The sequence below is a fragment of the Cervus canadensis genome, chromosome X (genome assembly GCF_019320065.1).
Source record: "Cervus canadensis isolate Bull #8, Minnesota chromosome X, ASM1932006v1, whole genome shotgun sequence".
Lineage (NCBI taxonomy): Eukaryota > Metazoa > Chordata > Mammalia > Artiodactyla > Cervidae > Cervus > Cervus canadensis.
Window position 1 is genome coordinate 24020518 of NC_057419.1, and position 8620 is coordinate 24029137.

General features: G+C 38.4%; 1 pseudogene; it reads left to right on the forward strand.

The window, feature by feature from the left end:
* Positions 1–495: 495 nt before the first annotated feature.
* LOC122435878 lies at positions 496–877 on the forward strand (annotated as a pseudogene).
* The last annotated feature ends 7743 nt before the right edge of the window (positions 878–8620 follow it).

Below are 8620 nucleotides of genomic sequence, written 5' to 3' on the forward strand. Positions count from 1 at the left end.
CCTCTAATCAGATTTCCCAGAGCTCAGTCCTTGGACTGTATCTCTTCTATATTTAGTCACTCTTTTGCTGCTTCATTCAGTTAGGTGGCTTTAAATACCATTTACACACTCTTGATTTTCATAGTCATAGTAATCATATATTCATCCCAAATGTCTTTTCAGAACTTCAGAATCATATAGCCTGCTACCTACTTGATGTCTACATTTGGATGTTTAAGAAATATGCCTAACTAGTATGTGGAAAGCTGAACTCTTGATATGCAATGCCCCCGACTTGACCCACTCATAATATACCCCATCTTATTTGATGACCACACCATCCCCTCTGTTGCTCATAATAAAAACCTGAATTCATCCTTCACTCTTCTTTTTCTCTTATACCCAGTGGTTCCCTGGAGCCTGTTTTAACTGACATATAAGAACCAATTGTGACCTTCCTTTCCATCTCTGACACCACCAAGGCTGCATGCGCTAGGCTGCTCTGCTGCTGCTGAGATGCATTAAGTCACCTCCTATTTGTTGGCCGCCCTATGGGGCAATTCCTCTCTCAGGGCCAAGGAAATCAAAAATATCCTGGACAGTGTGGGCATCGAGGCAGATGACGACTGGCTCAATAAGGTCATCAGTGAGCTGAACAGAAAGAACATTGAGGATGTCATTGCCCAGGGTATCAGCAAGCTGGCCAGTGTGCCTGCGGGTGGGGCTGTGGCTGTCTCCGCTGCCCCAGGATCTGCAACACCTGCTGTGGGTTCTGCTCCAGCCATAGCAGACGAGAAGAAGGAGGAGAAGAAGGAAGAGTCAGAGGGGTCAGAAGATGACATGGGGTTTGGCTTGTTTGACTAAAGTCTCACTCCCCTGCAAATAAAACCCTTTTTATATTAAAAAAAAAAAAAGAGCCAATTGTGCACTTCTTTTCCCAACTCTGTGTTCATATCTTAGGTACTTACAAGAACTCCTGACACATAGTATGTATACCATTGTTGTTGCTTGGCCACTAAGTTGTGTCTGACTCTTTGTGACCTCATGAACTGTAGCCCACCAGGCTCCTCTGTCCATGGGATTTCCCAGACAAGAATACTGTATTGCTACCTTGAGAAAGAAAAACAGAGCTAGAGGAATCAGGCTCCCTGACTTCAGATTATACTACAAAGCTACAGTCATCAAAACAGTATGGTACTGGCACAAAAAACAGACTAATAGATCAATGGAACAGGATAGAAAACCCAGGGATAAATCCACACACCTATGATCACCTGATCTATGATAAAGGAGGCCAGAATATACAATGGAGCAAAGATAACCTCTTCAATAAGTGCTGGTGGAAAAACTGAACAGCTATATGTAAGAGTAAAATTAGAACAATCTCCAACATCATACACAAAAATAAACTCAAAATGGATTAAAGAACTAAATGTAAGGCCAGATACTATAAAACTCTTAGAGGAAAATAGGCAGAAAACTCACTGACATAAACTGCAGCAAGATCTTTTGTGACCCACCACCAAGTGTAATAAAAATAAAAACAAAAATAAACAAATGGGAACTAATTAAACTTAAAAGCTTTTACACAGCAAAGGAAACCATAAACTAAATGAAAAGATAACCCACAGAATGGGAGAAAATATTTGCAAACAAAGTGACTGACAAGGGAGTCATCTCCAAAACATACAAACAGCTCATGCAGCTCAGTAACAACAACAACAACAACAACAACAAATCAAAAATTTGGTAGAAGATCTAAACAGACATTTCTCCAAAGAAGATATACAAATGGACAAAAAAACACATGAAAAGATGCTCAGCATCACTAATTGTTAGAGAAATACAAATCAAAACCACAGTGAGTTTTTTGATGATGGCCATTCTGACTACCTCACACTGGTCAGAATGGCCATCATCCGAAAACCTAGAAACAGGACTTCCTTGGTGGTCCAGTGGTTAAGAATTCACCTCTCAATGCAGGGGGCATGGGTTTGATCCTTGGTTTAGGAAGAACCCACATGCAGTGCAGCAACTAAGCCCACATGCCACAATTACAGAGCCCATACTCTAGAACCTGTGAGCCACAACTACTGATCTGTGTGCCTAGAGCTATATTCTGAAACAAGAGAAACCACCACAATGAGAAGCCCATACACTGCAACAAAGAGTAGTCCTCACTTGCTCCAACTAGAGAAGGGCTACACGCAACAAGGAAGACCTGGCATAGCCAAAAAAAAAAAAAAATCTACAAACTATAAATGCTTTAGAGGGTGTGGAGAAAAGAGAACCTTTCTAGACTGTTGGTGGGAAAGAAAATTGGTGCAGCCACTATGGAGAACATATGAAGATTCCTTAAAAAACTAAAAATAGAGTTACCATATGATCCAGCTATCTCACTCCTAGGCATATATCCAGAGAAAACCATAATTTGAAAAGATATTATGCGTCCCAAAGTTCACTGCAATACTATTTATAATATCCAGGACATGGAAGCAACCTAAATTCCCATCAACAGAGGACTGAATGGATAAAGACAATGTCTTATATACATATAATGGAATTGTCTTTTATATATATATATACAATGGAATGTATATATATATATATTTTATATATATATATATATATATATATATACAATGGAATATTACTCAGCCATAAAGAAGGAATAAGATAATTGTCACAGTAACACAGATGGACCCAGAGATTGTCATACTGCGTGAAGCAAGAAGCAAGTCAGGAAGACAAAGACAAATATCGAATGATATTGTTCATATCTGGACTCTAAAAAAATGGTACAAATGAACTTACTTACAAAAGAGAAATAGAGTTCAGTTCAGTTCAGTCACTCAGTCATGTCCGACTCTGCGACCCCATGGACTGCAGCACACCAGGCCTCCCTGTCCAACACCAACTCCCAGAGTTTACCCAAACTCATGTCCGTTGAGTCAGTGATAGCATCCAACCATCTCATCCTCTGTCGTCCCCTTCTCCTCCCGCCCTCAATCTTTCCCAGCATCAGGTTCTTTTCAATTGAGTCAGTTCTTCACATCAGGTGGTCAAAGTACTGGAGTTTCAGCTTCAACGTCAGTCCTTCCAATGAACACTCAGGACTGATCTCCTTTAGGATGGACTGGTTGGATCTCCTTGCAACCCAAAGGATTCACAAGAGTCTTCTCCAACACCACAGTTGAAAAGCATCATTTCTTTGGCACTCAGCTTTCTTTATAGTCCAACTCTCACATCCACACATGACAACTAGAAAAACTATAGCCTTGACCAGATGGACCTTTGTTGGCAAAGTAATGTCTCTGCTTTTTAATATGCTATCTAGGTTGGTCATAACTTTCCTTCCAAGGAGTAAGCGTCTTTTAATTTTATGGCTGCAGTCACCATCTGCAGTGATTTTGGAGCCCAAAAAAATAAAGTCTGACTCTGTTTCCACTGTTTCCCCATCTATTTGCCATGAAGGGGTGGGACCAGGTGCCATGATCTTAGTTTTTTGAATGTTGAGCTTTAAGCCAACTTTTTCACTCCCTTCTTTCACTTTCATCAAGACACTCTTTAGTTCTTCACTTTCTGCTATAAGGGTGGTGTCATCTGCATATCTGAGGTTATTGATATTTCTCCCGGCAATCTTGATTCCATCTTGTGCTTCATCCAGCCCAGAGTTTCTCATGATGTACTCTGCATATAAGTTAAATAAGCAGGGTGACAATATACAGTCTTGATGTTCTCCTTTCCCTATTTGGAACCAGTCTGTTTTTCCATGTCCAGTTCTAACAGTTGCTTCCTGACCTGCATACAGATTTCTCAAGAGGCTGGTCAAGTGGTCTTCTATTCCCATCTCTTTCAGAATTTTCCAGTTTGTTGTGAAATAGAGTTACAGGTGTAGAAAACAATCTTATGGTTACCAGGGGTGGAAAGTGGGAGAGGGAAAAATTGGGAGATTGGGATTGATATATACACAGTACTACATATAAAATAGATAACTAATAAGGACCTATTGTAGAGCATAAGGAACTCTACTCAATACTCTGTAATGACCTATATGAGAAAAGAGTTTAAAAAAAGAGTGGTTTTTACACACACACACACACACACATACACACACACACACATATATAACTGATTCACTGTGCTGTATAGCAGAAAGTAACACAACATTGTATATTAACTCTACTCCAGTAAACAAAAAAAGATATTGCCTGTTTAATTCTTCCAGTTGCACTGTAGTTGATTTTCTTCTGGTTATAATCAATTAAAATTAAATTTCACAGTTTCTGTTTTAAATTTCAGTAGTTGATAGTGTTAGATGATAGAATTGGAGTTCCTTGAAAACATTTTTTTCCTCTCCCCAAGTTTCTTTCTAATAACACTTATTAAATTTTAATTAGGGATTTATGATTTTTATAATTTTAAGTAATATAATTTTAAACAAAAAGCTGATTTGATTAAATCAAATATATACACACATATCAATAAGAAATCAAAATTTAATTTTTTTGTCCCTTCAGATTTTATCTAATAAAGAGGCTCTTCTTTCACCTATGGACTTTACTTTGTTTAAGGGTAGATAGAAACAGTGGTTTTTGGTAGAAAAGCCTAGAAGTTTCCTTCTTGTTACTGCAGCTATTAAGAGCCACAAACTGTTAAAATTGGCTCATTTACTTTAACATCATCCTCCAGATGAGGGGAGCTGGGGCAGTATGCAACAACAGCAACAGCTGCTGCTGTTCCCAGTAACAATGGAAGGAAGAAGAGCCTTTCTTTTGGCCTCTCCCATCTCTCCTTCCAGTTTTTTAAGGCCTCAGACTCAGCCCTACTTGAGGTGAAATGTTCAGGGCCTTGAACTTAGCAAATCAAGGCTAAAGGGCCACACTGTTATGAGTCCCAGAGGTATTTGTTTCTTAACATTGCCTTCTTTCTTTATTTATAGTTTATAGCCTGCTGACTCCAGAAAGAGGACTTAAGATGCAGTATTTCATAGATCAGGAACTCCAGAGGCTCAAAGGAATGCACTTCCAGTGTGGAAATTTCTGGCCTTTTCATGAGGGAGGTATTTGGGAGTAAGTCATACCACATAGGTAGCTGTTGGCCTTCCAGGTCATCAAAACTAACCCTGGGAATATTTTTTAAAAATATAAAAAGTATTTGGAAAGTTACTGCAGGAAAACAGCAAAATCCACAGAGTAATCGTGTACAATGCTTGCTCTCCAACATGCCCACCCACAGCTCTACCCAACTCTTGATTTTCTACTTTTTGCTTCCACATTTATTTCTGACACAAAATGCTTTAGGAGTGAATATTCTCTTTCACTCTGCTTCTAAACTGGACCCTTGCACTTATCTTTAAGGATCATACAGGTCCATGTTTGATCCCTGTGATTATAAAAATTCACTCTGAGGGGTTGGAGACCGATAGGCAGAGGTAACACACAGATGTATAAGCCTGCAGGCCAGTAGGAAGCAAAACCTACTCAAGCAGTGCCTCGGAAGATACTTGCCTTGCAAACAGGTTTTATTTACCATTTGAAACATGCAGAACTTAAAAATTAGTTTTATTGTTATTTTGTTGTTTTCTGTCCCACAAATAGCTTAGTGCTGAGAAAAAAAAAAATCTGTTTCTTTCTAAAATTTAACCTGAAATTAGCTTGGCTCTCTTAACTAGGACTGACAAAATGTTGTTTGTGGAAGCAGAGAAGTCAGTATAAATTAGCAGAGTCAGTGGGCCAGGAGAGAGCCTAGGCCTGACTCTGGGTGCAAATCCTAGGTAAAGATTTATTAGCTGGTCTAGATGTGAAGAAAGCCTGAATCTGCTCTACACCAACTTTTATAAACACAGAATAGTTGAGATATTAGCTTATAAAAAATATTCCTCTGGGTTTAACCAAAGAAGTATTTGAAAAACGAATATATCAAATGGCAATTTGAATAATTCAGGTTTTTAGAAATCTCTCAACATTAATCTTGTATTTAATGTTCATAAATGATTTAATGTTCTAGTTAGTATAATTTTCCATGAATTGCTAAAAAATGTTTTTCTTTGATCCAGATTTCTGCAGATAAGAAATTTATATAAATTGGCAGTTGTTCATTTCACAATAAAAAATACTTTTTTGAAGATGGTCCTGAGAAGATACAAGATTCCGAATCTAAAATAAACTGTGTTCAGTGCAATGTTACTGTTATTATTGTTGGATACTTCTAATTGTTAGAGGGTTCTTCAGTAATTTAATTCTAATACATACAGTGTTTATATATAAGATAAACAGTAAACTAAAGAGAACCAAACATCCCCAAATTCTATAATTTTGTCATTTAAAGAATGCTATATAAATGGCATCATATAGTGTTAATATTTTGGGATTGGCTTTTTCTACTCAGCCTAGTTCCCAGGAAATTCATCTGGGTTGGTACATATAGCTATAGTTTGTTCTCTTTATCTATGACTTTATTTCTGTTTTGCTATGTTTGTTTGTTTGTTTTTTAGATTCTACATATAAGTAAAATGATACAATATTTGTCTTTCTTGGTCTGACTTATTTTACTTAGCATAATACCCTTTAAGTCTATTCATGTTGTCACAAATCATAAGATTTCATTCATTTTTATGGCTGAGTAGTATTCCTGTGTGTGTGTATGATTTTATCATCTATCAATAAACACTTAGGTTACTTCTGTATCTTGGCTACTGTAAATACTATTGCAGTGAACACTGGGATGCACATATCTTTTTAAATTAATTTTTCTTTAGATATATACTCAGAGGTGGAATTGCTGGATTGTACAGTAGTTCTATTTTTCACTTTTTGAGGAACCTCCATATTGTTTATTTTTGGCTGCATTGGGTCTTCATTGCTGCATGGGGATTTTCTCTAGTTGCAGAGAGTGGGGGCTACTCTCTAATTCAGGTGGGTGGGCTTCTTATTGCAGTGGCTTCTCTTGTTGTAGAGCATGGGCTTTAGGGTACACGGCTTCAGTAGTTGCTGCATGTGGGCTCAGTAGTTGTGGCGCACGGGCTTCTTTGCCCCACAGCATGTGGGATCTTCCCAGACCAGGGGCTGAATGAGTGTCCCCCACATTGCAAGGTAGATTCTTAATCACTGGACCACCATGGAAGCCTCATACTCTTTTCAATAGTAGCTGTACCGATTTACATTCCCACTAACAGTACAGTACATGAGGGATGCCTTTACTTCACAACTCACCAACACGTTATTTGTTGTCTTTTTGGTAATAGCCATTCTGACAGGTGTGAGGCAATATTTCACTGTGGTTTTGATTTGCATTTCCCTGATGGTTAGTGATGTTGAAATCTTTTCATGTGTCAGTGGGCCATGTGTATGTCTTCTATGGACAAATGCCTATGCATTTCCTCTCCAAATTTTTTAATCACATTTTTAAAAATATTGAGTTGTTTGAGTTCTTTATATATTTTGGATATTACCCCTTATCAGATATACCATTTGCAAATATCTTCTCCCATCAGTAGACAGCCTCTTTGTTTTGTTGATATATTCCTTCACTGTGCAAGGCCTTTCAGTTTGACATAGTCCCATTTATTTATTTTTGCTTTTGTTGCCCTTGACTGACGAGACATACCCAAAGAAAATACCGCTATGACCAAAGTCAAAGAGCATATTGCCTGTTATGCTCTAGGGCTTTTATGCTTTCAGGTCTCACATTTAAGTCTTGAATAAATTTTGAGTTTATTTTTGTACATGGTGTGAGAAAGTAGTCTAGTTTGACTCATTTGCACGTTGTTGTTGTTCATTCACTAAATCATGTCTGACTCTTTGCAACTCTATGTACTGCAGCACCCCAGCATTCCCTGTCCTTCACTATCTCTTGGAGGTTGCTCAAACTCATGTCCATTGAATTGGTGATGCCATCCAACTATCTCATTCTTTGTTGCCCCCTTCTCCTCCTGCCCTAAAATTTTCCCAGCATCAGGGTCTTTTCCAATGAGCTGGTTCTTCATATCAGGTGACCAAAGTATTGGAGCTTCAGCTTCAGCAACAGTCCTTCCAATGAACGTTCAGGGTTGATTTCCTTTAGGATTGACAGGTTTGATCTCCTTGCTGTCCAAGGGACTTTCAGGAGTCTTCTCCAGCACCATAGTTCAAAAGCATCAATTCTTTAGTGCTCAGGCTTCTTTTTTTTTTTTTCAATTATTTTTATTAGTTGGAGGCTAATTACTTTGCAACATTGCAGTGGGTTTTGCCATACATTGACATGAATCAGCCATGGAGTTACATGTATTCCCCATCCCGATCCCCCCTCCCACCTCCCTCTACACCCGATTCCCCTGGGTCCTCCCAGTGCACCTGGCCCGAGCACCTGACACATGCATCCCACCTGGGCTGGTGATCTGTTTCACCATAGATAATACACATGCTGTTCTCTCGAAACATCCCACCCTCACCTTCTCCCACAGAGTCCAAAAGTCTGTTCTGTACATCTGTGTCTCTTTTTCTGTTTTGCATATAGGGTTATCATTACCATCTTTCTAAATTCCATATATATGTGTTAGTATGCTGTAATGTTCTTTATCTTTCTGGCTTACTTCACTCTGTATAATGGGCTCCAGTTTCATCCATCTCATTAGAACTGATTCAAATGAATTCTTTTTAAC